Genomic DNA, 13522 nt, shown 5'->3' on the forward strand with positions numbered 1-13522 from the left:
AAGAAGTGAACTTTCTTTTAGTATTCTGGAACAGGTCAAGTGGCTGCCTGTTACTCTGACTTCTTATAACTTTATTTCAGGAATTTGTTCAGTAGTTAAGATCAGTTAATGATTTTTGTCCAATAGAACATTTAGTAAACACACACAGATAGCTGACTGTCTTTCCCAGAGTGGATATTAAAACAGAGGACCATGGGAAGGAGAAAGTGGGGGAAGAGTTAGGGAGAGGGAGGGAGGCAAATATGAGAGACTCTTGAATACTGAAAACAAACTGAGGGCTGAAAGGGGAGGGGGAAGGTGGTGGGGGGTGATGGGCATGGAGGAGGCCACTTGTGGGGAAGAGCACTGGGAAGAGCAACTTGACAATAAACTATTAAAAAAAAAAAGACTTAAAGGAATAAAGCCAAGGTCCATCCAGAATAAAAAACAACCTTCCCATAGCCTCTGAAAAAAGTACACAGAGTTGTGGAGAAAGGCAAGCACTCAAAATTATGTTCTGAAATTGATGTTAATCTAAATGAATGCAAGAGAAACGAACATGAGAATGATATGTTTGACAATCATGATGATTTAGAGTGTCAAATTTTGTTCACCCTCTGCATTTGTTTGGTTGGGTTCCTTATTTTCATAATAACCTATTATAGATGTACTAATTTCATTGGCATCACAGCTCTTATTCTAATATGCAGCTCTCTCACACGGGATGAGATTCGTTCTTAGGGATAAGGTATCTTAGCTTAGGCTGCTATAACAAAATGCCATGGATTAGATAGCTCAAACAACAGACACCTGTCACAGTTCTGGAAGTTAAAAAGTCCAAGATCAAGGTGAAGGCAAATTTAGTCATTGACTGAGAGCCCTCTTCCTGGCTCACCTACAGTGTCGTCTTGCTGTGACCTCACATGAACTCTTTGTATGCACATGGAGAGAGCGAGCTCTGGTGTCTCTTTCTCTTCTTATAAGGACACTACTAATTCCATAATAGAAGTTTTTATGACCTCATCTAAACCTTATTATTTCTCAGAGACTCTATCTCCAAATATGCTCACATTGAGAGTTAGGGTTTCAACATATGCATTTCAGGAAGACACAAACACTCAGTCTACAAAATAAGGTTTATTGAATTTGGAGAGATGAGAAGAGTCCGGTGTAGTTCCAAAAGCTGAAGAAAATCTGGAAAGTAGAACAGGGAAAAAAAAATGGTAAAGGTCAGAAAAGGAGACTCTTGTATCGAATGGATTTGTTCAAGGGACTTCTCTTAAATCATACTCAGCCGCCCATAACATAAATGGTAAGACCACTAACGAGGGATGTTGAAAGAAATGTTTAACTGAGAAGTTCACCACAGGAGTTCTATTTACTTACTTTCCCTTTTACCTTTCTCTTCTGAATTATGCAATATCATGGCATTTATATTAGTTATCTCTTGCTCTGTAACAAATTGCTACCCCAAATAGTGATAAAACAATAAACATTATCTCACAATTTCTGTAGATCAGGAATCCTAAAACTGGGTGGTTCTGCCCTGATGTCACTCCCTGTGGTGGTTAAAATGTCAGTCAGGGCTGCAGTCACTGAAGGCTTGGCTGAGGCTGGAGGATTTGTCTTCTGCCCACTCTCTTAAAGTACTGAAAATTGAGATGCAGAATGAGAATTAGAATCAATTGTGACCTTTTAGATATTGCTAATCACAATTTGTGTCATTTTGGAGAAGTCTTTTTTGGAGTAGGATGGATGTAGGAATTGGTGACATTTCAATTCTTCCTTCAAGCAAAAAAAAAAAAAAATACTTTACAAAATCAAAATAAATTACAAACACTTAAAAAAAAACATCAGGAGTTGCAAAAGCAAAGAGGACAAGAGGTACTAAAATCCCAGAGAGGGGAGACCTTTCATAGTTGAACTCAGGAGTTGCAGCTGCTTTTCCTTTTGAAGACATTTGCCAATGTTGGTTGTGGGCTAAAGGCTGGGCCTGTGAGTACAGAAGATCGTGGCTGGAGATGGAGAAAACAGAGAACCCAGTAGTACTCACATCAGGCTGAAGTGACAAAAGCCCTGGAGATTCCACGGGGATCACCAGTTGGCTGGTGCCCTAAGAAAATGCAAGGCAAAAATTAAAGGCTCTTTGAGGTTAGGGAAAAATATTAGTCTATACATCCAATAAACTTGCCAAACCATTAGCTGGGTAGATTCTAAGACAGCCCTACATAGGCACATCATGATAAAAGGGCTTTGGAGACAATAAGAAAATAATAAATATCAGAAAGGAGGAAAACCACTCCAAATAAATATTTACCAAATATCCTTACAGATACCCTAGTCCTGTATTACTTCAGCTTCTCTTTCTGCATTCATTCCCAAGGCTGTTTTGAGGGTGTGTGTGTGTGTGTGTGTGTGTGTGTGTGTGTGTGTGTCTTTTATACTTAAAGCATGGGAAGGATCATATCATTAGGCTTAGATGCACAAATGGGAGGTGAATATGAGCAGAAGAAGGGTGAATTACGATGTATAAGAGAGAAAAGCCAAGGATGGTAGGATCTGAGGAACAGATTTGTTTTCAGCTGTCAAAGTACAGTTTTAGTCTCCCCCCTGGAGAGGAGGGGAAGTCCATGGTTCTCAGTCTTATTGGAGTAACTTATTTCTTTGAGGAACTTATGTAAATTATGGACAGAAAGGAAATTTTAGGCAGTGTTTTGGGGAGTGCATGCCATCTTTGAAATTAGGAAGGGTCCAAAACTTCAAATAATGAAATTTTAGATATAGTAGGCCTTGAGAAGAGGGTGCTATAAAAAATTGGATCCTACTTCCTTTCAGGCCATTCTGAACATCAAGATAAGGTATACAGAACGTGGCTTTGTCATTCACAGCACCAGTAACACTGGCATCCTCTCCACATGGCAAAGTGATGGAGAAACCACGATGGTCCTCTGGAAGTTAATTTGTGCTAAATGAATTTGATCCCTGTAATCTGTGTCCATTTAATCATGATGTTGGTATATACATGTGTAAGTCTATGGGAGTGAGAAACACAACAATGAATAGTTGACTTTAGCTTCATTTTCTTTCTTTAAAGAAAATATAAACAATATACAGATAATTTGAGGGGTTGTTTGCATAAAGATGAATCAAGATTTTGCATTCTACTTCATGAATATTACTAATACAAGTAGAGTTCTGGGAATAAGACAAATGTCCATTTTGAGAGTTGCAGATTGTGATGTCTAGAATTAAAAATAAGGTGAAGAATGACTGTCTCCATGTCCTCACTTTACCTCTGACTACGTGGAAAATTGACTGTACAAGGGCTCTTGTCAGCTCAAGGACCAATAAAGTCACCGTGACCCATTTTATTCTGTGTTTTGTCCAGCAGCTGATGTATATTTTAGCAGTTGGGATGTGGATTATTGTGGGGAGCAGCAAAGATTCAGCTGCTTGGCCCTTTGCTAGCCGGATATGTCACTCCCTGAGGGGAGTTGCAAAAATAGGCAGGGGAGCGCCACTCCCTGTCAGAGGAGAAGCAGGAAGAACAAAAATCAATTGCCTACAGGCAGGGTGGTATTGGCCCTTCAGTGCTGTGCTGAAAACTTTAGTTTATTTCCTTCTTTACCCTAGCCTAAATCCCTTAACCCTGTTTCCTAGCAACCGACCTAGGTCAGCTGCCTTGTTCTCCCGCCTAAAAACCTTTATAAGAGACAGTTTTCTGAATAAAGCTCTCTTTCGCCTGATCGGAAACCGTGAGTGCTGTCTTCACTCTCTGTGTCTCTCCCTCCTGCCCTGTTTTTCTCTCCCTCCCTCAGGAAAAGAATCCGCAACGATTCTCCGCCCTGCTGGCTGGGGCGGGACACGACCAGCTCTAAAAGCCCATGGATAATCTTAAACTGAACCAATTCTGTAACAACTATTGGAAACTCCACTCCTGCCTAAGTATTTGCCAACATATTTGCAGATTCTAGCAACATAATTGGGAGCTACTTAACACTAATTCTTAAAGATAAACCTCTATAAAAATTGACTGAAAGCTTCAACACAGGTTCAATTTTCTGGGAGCAAATAATTAGCCATGAACATCACCTGGACATGCGATCTTAAGTAAAGGGGAGTGCATGGGAGCAGTGCTGACCTGAAGTGAAGTATCACTTTCCATATTCAATTCTGTGCTAACAATGTGGAGCCTGCTTGGGATTCTTTCTCTCTCCCTCTCTCTGTTCCTCTCCTGCTTGCACACACTCTCTCTCTTCCTCAAAATAAATAAGTAAACATTAAAAAAATAGAAACTGTCTAGTACAGTACAATACACATTTCACTTCTTATTAACTTCCTATATTTAAGAGATCAAGGGCATCTGGGTGACTCAGTAGGCTAAGCACCTGACTTTTGTTTTCGGTGCAGGTCATGATCCCAGGGTGGTGAGATCGAACCTCTTATCTGGCTCCTTGCTGGGCTGGCCATGGAGCCTGCTTGCGGTTCTCTCTCTTCATTTCCCTCTGACCCTCCCCATCTCAAAAAAGAAAAAGAAAAAGAAAAAAGAAAGAAAGAGATCAGTGTTGCAATATAGCAAATCCAAACCCAATATTCTACTTTTATGAGTAAGGGTCGAAACCGGGTCTGAATTCTTTCCCACATTTTACAAGGCCACTATACATTCTGTGCTATGACAGTAGCACTTTGCAGTGAGAAATATTCTGTTTGAGAGAAAGGAATCTGGTGGGCAGACAGAGATTCATAGATACCACAGATTCTCTGGCCCCAACATGTTGTGAATAGGAACTCAGTTTTTTTCCTTAAAGAAGAAGGCCAGGAGTTGGGTGGAAAGAGGACAGGAAGCAAGAGCTAAGACCTCACAGGACTTGATGATATAAAAGTCACCTTTTTTTTTTGTTTTTAAAGCTGTTCAGTTGAGTTGCACTGTATGAGCACGAGTCTTTTTAGTTCTCCAGAGGCTGGAGGAGTATTGCCTTTCAATACTGTGTTTGACCTGGAATACCCGTGATACACGAAGATATGTTGTGACAAATGGCAAAGGTACTCAAAGCCCCAGGAAACACATGATGTATCATCAGAGTGGGTCTACTTTAATGAAAGTCTTTGGAGAAATGCACTGTGAGCCAAAACACATATAAATATATTACGACTAAGGATGGTGACTGTAAGAACTTTTAAATAAAGTTTCCAAAAAAATGTGTGCTTTCCAGGTAAATATTTTGGCCTATACGACCAGATATGTAATAAATTATTACATTTTCTCTACAATGCAGTAGTGGAAATATTTAAGAGGAACTTTTTTCAGCTATTTCAGGAATTCTCAGTGGGGACCCATGGGCAAAAATTGGTTCTTGACAGGCAGAGAAATCTTAATAGACACATGGATACATAATATATATGTTATTAATTTGTTGGAGGAATTAGGAAAATATATCTAAAACATCTCCTTGGCAGGGGCAATAATAAAAAAAAAGTTGAGAAACATTGATTTGTTCAGTAGCCTGACTTTGTTTTCACTGGTTGATTTTAAACTTGTTCTCTGATGATAATGAGTGGAGTTTCTCTTTTATCAATCTTATCCGTAGTGGAAGCCAGTATAGAGGGATCTGTAAGGGTAAATAAAAAATGATTGATATTGTGAATATCATTTGTGGAGAAGAAAGGAAGTCACTGCATATGAATTGAAATAAAAATTAAACAAACAACCAAAAAAGAAAACCACAGGCTATGGAGGTTTTGTTTTTATTGACCCTTAAAGCATTTTATGATTATGATTTCTTTACTGATTAGAAGTTATTAAGGAAAAATATTTTGTTATAACTGAGATGCAATGAAGTTAACATAAATGTGGATATATATATACATATATATATTATTGCCCACTGAACAAAGGCATTAATATTTGATTTTTAGAGGAATGAAAATGGCTATATGTTGATGAAGATACTTAATTGGGAAGCAAATAGCCAACCCATGGAATTAACGGACGATTAAATGAAAATAAGCTAGAAGAATGCTAGGGTTGGTTCTCAGATTGTTTTATCTCTTAATTTACCCCAGCTTTCTAGCATGAATATAGCTGAGGATATTACTTTTTTCCTTATAGAAAAATATACCATTTGAAGGACTCTTAAAGATCAGTTGCTTAATTCTATTGGTTTAACATACACTAGGAGAGTGCCATACCGTTTTGCATATTACGGCCTGATGAACCAAACTGTTTTGACAACCTTTACAAGTGGTTTCACAAGGGACTTAGCAGTAGGCTTCTTTCCAAATCTTATCTTGAGAAATGATTTATTCTCTGAAGACATGATTTGTAAACTTCAAGTTGCTTTCTTTCACTTACTGGCTGCGTTGCTTTGTCTGCGGCCCTGGATTTGGTTGTGGGCAATGTGTATGTGTATAATTTGGTCTTTGCCCTCAGGATGACTCCTATGTCTAGCAATGGATTTTTATGGAACGTACTAGAAAAAGGCTGAAGGCCCATAGTCTTAGTTATACTTCTATTGCTTTGCACAAACAGTTGGCTTCTACACCCCATGAGGCCTCAGTCAACTCAGATTATAGGCTTCAGGCAGAGAAAACCTTCTATGCAAATTGTATTCTCTTCCATGTCTGACAACAGACTGGACAGCTTCAGTCAGAGGTTGGTTTCCTTGTATAGCATGTAGTTGATAATGGCTATGAGCAGCTGCGTGTTATTTCTTTCAACAGGCTTGGGTGACATATAGCTACTGCTATAAGCATATGAGGCAATTGTTTGACCAAATATTTTACCCTAATAATAAGGGTCATCTGTGTTTTAGACTACAGTATACGTGTTCTTTCTCCCTGCTGTCTGGCAAGCCGGCATGTTTGTTTTGCGTTTTAAATATACTACACTGATGTGGTTGACTGGGAAATTGTAGATTTCTGTGGCAAAACATAAGCAAATTTGAACTCAGTTCAACAGTACCAGTTAAAGACACCTGAATGGACACTTGAACGTAGAAAAAATTTGATGCTTCTATGATATTTGAGAGATTAACCAACCATTGCTTTCCTCTGTGTAAGATGCTGATTGAGTCTTTGCAGGAAATTAATAATCTTTCTGGATCTCAGTTTCCCTAATATGCTGTAAATGCCATGAGAAGGATTGTGTCTGCCTCACTCAATAGTGCAATTTCAGCATCTAGTGCATTGCCAGGGACATAGTAGGGATTCAATAAATATTTGTTCAATTAAATTCAATATAGAGATGCCATGATTCCAAGAATTATAAGAAAGGTTAACAGAGCTACTTTGGTGTGTCACATCCGTTCTGCCAATACAAAACTAAACCCTTTCTTAGCTTATAACATTAAAATTTTGTTTTATGGTTTGTGATCTCTGTTAAATTGACAATTTTGAGTCATATCTTTAACTCTTCCTTTATCCTATTTTTTTGCCTTTTCTCTCCAGTCAGTGTCTTTTTATCCTTATTCTGAGTACATACACACCTCTGAACCTATTTTTTTCAAGGATCAGTTACTTAGTTTTAATATTTATCAAAATAGTACATAAAAGTGGTACAAGTAATGATAGAGAAGAGATTATAATAAAAAAAAAAAACAGCTGTCTCTTGCTCCAACCCTTCTACTTTTCATCTTTAGTCCCTGGCGGCAACCTCTTCCACGCATTATTACTTAGATCTTCCAGTAGTTACCTTCAAAGCAGGGGATTTCATTCAAAATAAACAAATAAGAGACCATGTTTGGCAAAATAGTCTCATTTCCCCCTTCATCTTCCCAGCACCCGGAGCAGTGCTCGCACTTAGAAGCCCATCAGTAAATGTGTATTACATATATAGAAAATATATGACAGAGAAGATTAGCAAAAGGAAAATGTGATATCTCTCCCCCAAAGAAGCACCGACTCTTCTATGACAGAGATCCTGTAGGAAGCCAGAGGACAACGGAATAAAAACTTCCAATAGCTGATTCTCCTTAGCTCCTATCGGCCTCACCACAGTTTCATGGAATGTAATCCCTTCCCTTCCACAATTGTAACTATGTAAAGGGAGGCAGGCGGTCCCATATTATTTTATGCAAGGCAGCTGAACCTAAAGATAGTTGCAGTTGAGCAGTTAAGATAATCTGACTGCATTGTTGAGCAGGTAATAAATTTTTTCATATCATTTTAAAAACTGTAATGAAAAAGAGAGAAAGAACTGGAGAGCTATTTGCCCTAACCTAGTGACATAGACTTTTTTTTTAATGTTTTACTGATTTCTGAGTAAATTCGCTTTATTCTGGTTTCCAAGCAACATTTAAAATTATATATCATGGCTCATATATTTGAAATGTGGCATCCATTACAGAAATCCGTGTTTCTTCCTTTTAACGTCCAAACACATCATCTCCCAGGATGTTTCACTCAGATCAGAACACCCTGAAAATATAATTATATTTAAAAAAAGACACTTCACTAGCAAAACCATGTCTGAGCGCATGTTCTTGATGGACTTGAAACAGATAAAACAACAGCTTCCCCCCCTTAAAGTTCTCTTTTCACTGAGCTTGTAATTTGCTAATCCTCTAATATCACTTGCTATGTGAACTGATCCCTCCATAAAGAGATAGTTTGTCCTGCATTTCCTATTCTGATGGTTATACTCTGCCAGCCTTGCTAATTTTGCTTTTTCAGGCAATTTGTTTTCCTTTTTGTCCTCTTCCATCATGGATTTTCATTGGAATTGAGCATTTAATAAGATTGTAGCTACCAAAATTTGTGGTAGGTACTACATAAATACAGAATAAGTCTCTCTCTGCTTATACATGCAAGGCATGAAGAAGCTTGAAATATGTTTGAGTAAGTTAATAGATGAGTGGAAATGACACACACAAAACCTCTCAGTTTGGAAGCAGAGGACCATGTGTGAGAAGTGGGTGGGGATGCGAGGTAGGATGGTTGCAGAAGTGTCTCAGAAAATAAGACCAATATTCTTTCCCTCACAGATTTGTAGAAATACAGTGGCATTCCTATTCTGCCATGTATAGTATAGATAGTATATAGTCTGCATGGTATAGTACGTTATTTGCATGCTATGTTTGAAAATCCACAATCCTGCATTGCCTCCAGCTGAGGGCTGCCAGGGGGCTTGACGTTGCAGAGTCTGGGGCTGTTTTTCTGTTCTGGCCATATGTTTCATAGAAGACATCACCCTCTGTCTGCCACTCAGGCCTTGCGTTTGAAAGGATCCCTACCAATGGCTCATGCTGATAACAGTAGAGCAGATAAAGCATACTTGTCTACTAGGGTAAATTTCTATTTCTACTCTAAGCAAGTCACGAATCTTTCTCCTACTTTGCTGAATTTAATACACACTTAATTGTGTACATCTCAGTATATATAGGCTATTGCATGGAGAAGGTAGGATAGTTCACAAAAGAAAGCCATGTGGGGGAATATGCATAAATAGCAATATTGTATGTATCACAAACTGAGGGGAAGAAAGCATGAAGTTTAGGAAATACTCACTGTATTCCTTTTTTCCTTACCAGCCAACTGTGTGACTTTGAGAAATTCACCTAACTAGCTGGACCTCAAGGTCTTTACGTATAAGAGTGGAATAGGGTATTCACTGAATATCCTTATAAATATAAGAAGCCATAGTTTTATAAAGGTCAAATTTATACAATTCTGGAATTGCTGGAAACCAGCAATTCCAATATTTCCCTAGTCCTAACCAAGTCCTAATCTGGTATCTAGGAGAAGATTGAATCCAGCTAAAATTAGTATTGGAGCAGCCAACAATAGTGTTGTTTGAAAATTATATTCTCTTATTTCTGAAGACAGAGAGACTTATTTGCATTTAAGTAACCTTAGAGATGTGGCAAATTGATCTTGACTAAAGCCTTAACTTCCTATAACCCTTTTAACTTCCCCGTACTTGGTAGTTATGGGCTTTCACCAGCCACACTGTCTGGAGCTGGCCCAGGCTATGAGCCTCAAATCAACATCCCTAGCCTCTAACAGACGTGGCCCCAGGATCCTTCACTTTAGACTTCCTATAGGGAGTCGTGACTTATTTCTCAATGGGTCCACATCTGAGTTTGATTTGGATGGCTCAGTTGTTGAAATGTGTTTATCTGGCATCCAGGAAGGTGGTGCATAAACTCTTTAGGTCACAATAGACCCTTTCACCTGGGCCTCCTTTCCTCATTTATGCTTTCCACTAGAACTTCATGCTACTTGAGGGGTGGGGCATCAAGAACGCCTAAATAGCTTTTTGTTGATGGGTTTTTAATTTTTGTTAATGTTTATTTTTGAGGGAGAGAGACAGAGTGTGAGTGGGAAAGGGGCATAGAGGGAGAGACACACAGAATCTGAAGCAGGCTCCAGGCTCTGGGCTGTCAGCACAGAGCCTGACGTGGGGCTCAAACTCACAAACTGCTAGATCATGACCTGAGCTGAAGTGGGACGCTTAATGGACTGAGACATCCAGAAATCCCTAATGGGTTTTTAACTGAAGTTTTCTTTTGCTTGGCAAAAATCACTCCCCAGTGTGAAGGTAACAAATCTTCTGGAATGGAACTGTAGTCATATAGACAATGGCAACACAAATGTCACATGATTGTAGCAGCTTGAAACCTGTATTTTTGGAGATAAAAATTAAAACTAGAATGCCCATAATGGAGATGAGAATGATGGCTAACAAAAATGTGCTCTCTGTATAATCACCTGCCAAATAAACCCAACTTCCTGACTGTGGTAACGGGGTCCTACAGAAATCCTCAGTGGCTAAACTTACCTTGGATCATAATAGAAGGAAAGTGGGTAGAAGCACAAGAAGGTTTCACTCTTCAAGCTGTATCTGTTGGTGCAAGGAATCTGTGTAATCTGTTCTTGCCTTCCACATATCTTTGGAGATGGTTTCAAATCCTAAAACCTAAGGCCATTTAATTTCAACATAGCTGGGCCAGAGTTGCATACACATGTCTAGTATTAACATTTGCAATCTCTATTTAGTGGAGGAAAAACCCCTCTTTGATGTGGTCGAATCTCAAAGGTGAACAATTCCATTTTTCAATCCATTATTTCCTACTTTTATACCACATGCAAACATGTGAATGCTTAGGATATGGAAAATCAGAAAACCTTATAGAAGAAAAGGACGTTTTAATAAACTGTCTAATGCTGACTAGCCATACTGCCTCAAACAATTTTCAAGGCACTATGTAAAAAGCAGAGTCCAAGTCAGAGCAGGAATGAGAAATGCCTGCAAGGAAGTGCTCTGCCTTGCATCTTCTGCAGGGGGAACTCAATGAAGCATTGTTTCCATTTTTGGAGGACTTTGAAAAGCAGTGTCCCAGTCTGGAGTTTTCTGTGAGTTATTTGATCTTTCTATTCTAGCCCTCCATGCTATGCTGTCAAAGGAAGGAGTATTCAGCTCAGACTGTAAACCATGGAATGGAAGAACCAATATCAGAAACCCAAGAGCAACACAAAGTGTCAGAGAAAGTGGCAATTCAAAGCCACTTATTGCTTGTAGGGTATTTACAACAACAACAAATACATCTGTGGAATCCCATAAAAACACCAGCTGATGCAATATTACTGCCAAGCCTAAAAAATACAGCTTAGGATGTGCTAATATAAACCCAATGAAAAAAGGAGCAAAAGAGCATGTTTAAATACACGGATATACTCTGCATTTTGCTAGCTTTCAGGGGACTTATTGGAAGCTCCCATTACTAAGAAAGAAATAATTGGTCTTGTTTGGGTTCCAAACTTTGGAATGAAGAACTTTGATTTCCTCTTAACACTTTTTAAAGGAAATTCTCTATCAGTTTATGGACAGGTATGAAACAGAAGTGGGATGTTTGTACCCCAAGAGGGGTTAAAAGGATTGGTCAGTGACTGAGTGATGGAAAAAACATAGAACTGAATCTGGCTGAGGTGAGAGATGCTTTACCAGGGAAGGTAATCTTCCATACCTGCTGGCAAATCCGTTCTTTTGATTCCAGTCATGAAGTCACCATTGTGCAGTTGAGAAAAGAAAGCATAAGAGCATGGAGAAGTGAAGCTGTTTATTCAAGAAGACTTACAGGTAAGCTGTGATTGAGCCTTAATTCGAACCCAAAGTTCTTGATTGTTACTCTAGTTGTACTTACACCATACCTTAATATCTCACCTAATTCATTTTACTCAAGCAACATTTCATTGAAGTTATGCCAGACACTGTGGGCAGAACTCCTCAGGGGGAGACAAAAATCCCTCTCCTCAGGAGGGCATCAAAAGGCAAGATAAAAAGAATATGGACATTGAATTATATATATTTAAGGGTTTTTTTAATTTTATAAAATTTTGTTTTATTTTATTTTTTTAATGGATAGTTTTAAATTATTTTTAATGTTTATTTATTTTTGAGAAACAGAGAGAGTGTGAGCAGGGCAAGGACAGAGAGAGGAGACACAGACTCTGAAGCAGGCTCCAGGCTCTGAGCTGTCAGCACAGAGCCCAATGCGGGACTCAAACTCATGAACTGCGAGATCATGACCTGAGCTGAAGTCCGCTGCTTAACCAACTAAGTCACCCAGGCGCCCCTAAAATTTTATTTTAGAGAGAGAATAGAGCATGAGTGGGAGAGAGGGGCAGAGGGAGAGAGAGAGAGAGGGAGAGAGAGAGAGAGGGAGAGAGAGAGAGAGAGCGAGAGAGAGAGAGAGAGAGAGAGAGAGAGAGAGGGAGAGAATCTTAAGCAGGCTCCAAGCTCAGCCCAGAGCCTGATGTGGGGTTCAATCTTACCACCCTGAGATCATTATCTGAACCAAAATCAAGAATCAAGCACTCAACTGACTGAGCCACCCAGGCGCCCTTACATATATTTTAGATTGAATCCCACCTCTGAAACTTACAGTGAGATCCTGGATATCTCAGGCATTCTGTTCTTTTGGGTTTTTTTTCTTTTTTCTTTTATTTATTTTTTAAAAATAGTTTATTGTCAAATTGGCTTCCATATTAACACCCAGTGCTCTTCCCCACAAGTGCCCTCCTCCATTACCACCACCTCTTTTCCCTCCCCTCCTCCCCCTTCAACCCTGAGTTCCTTTTCAGTATTCAATAGTCTCTCAAGTTTTGTGTCCCTCTCTCTCCCCAACTCTCTTTCCCCTTTCCCCTCCCCATGGTCCTTTATTAGGTTTCTCCTGTGCTCCTGTTAGACCTGTGAGTGAAAACATATGGTATCTGTCCTTATCCACCTGACTTATTTTGCTTAGCATGACACCCTCAAGGTCCATCCACTTTCCTACAAGTGGCCATATATCATTCTTCCTCATGGCCATGTAGTACTCCATTGTATATATATACCACATCTTCTTGATCCACTCATCAGGTGATGGACATTTAGGCTCCTTCCATGTTTTGGCTATTGTTGACAGTGCTGCTATGAACATTGGGGTACATGTGCTCCTATGCATCAGCACTTCTTTATCCCTTGGGTAAATCCCCAGCAGTGCTATTGCTGGGTCATAAGGGAGTTCTATGGATAGTTTTTTGAGGAACCTCCACACTGTTTTCC

At 39.2% G+C, this 13522-nt stretch overlaps 1 long non-coding RNA gene across 1 annotated transcript in view; it reads right to left on the reverse strand.

Moving 5' to 3' along the window:
- Positions 1-1489: 1489 nt before the first annotated feature.
- Positions 1490-13522, reverse strand: part of LOC115297202 — a 42105-nt gene continuing 30072 nt past the window's right edge. The window contains exons 5-6 of the long non-coding RNA XR_003911338.1: positions 2033-2092; positions 1490-1628 (exon numbers count right to left, since the gene is read on the reverse strand). This is a non-coding gene — a long non-coding RNA (uncharacterized LOC115297202). The remainder of the gene's footprint in view (positions 1629-2032; positions 2093-13522) is intronic.

Source organism: Suricata suricatta, chromosome 7 (assembly GCF_006229205.1).
Source record: "Suricata suricatta isolate VVHF042 chromosome 7, meerkat_22Aug2017_6uvM2_HiC, whole genome shotgun sequence".
NCBI classification, from domain to species: Eukaryota; Metazoa; Chordata; class Mammalia; order Carnivora; family Herpestidae; genus Suricata; species Suricata suricatta.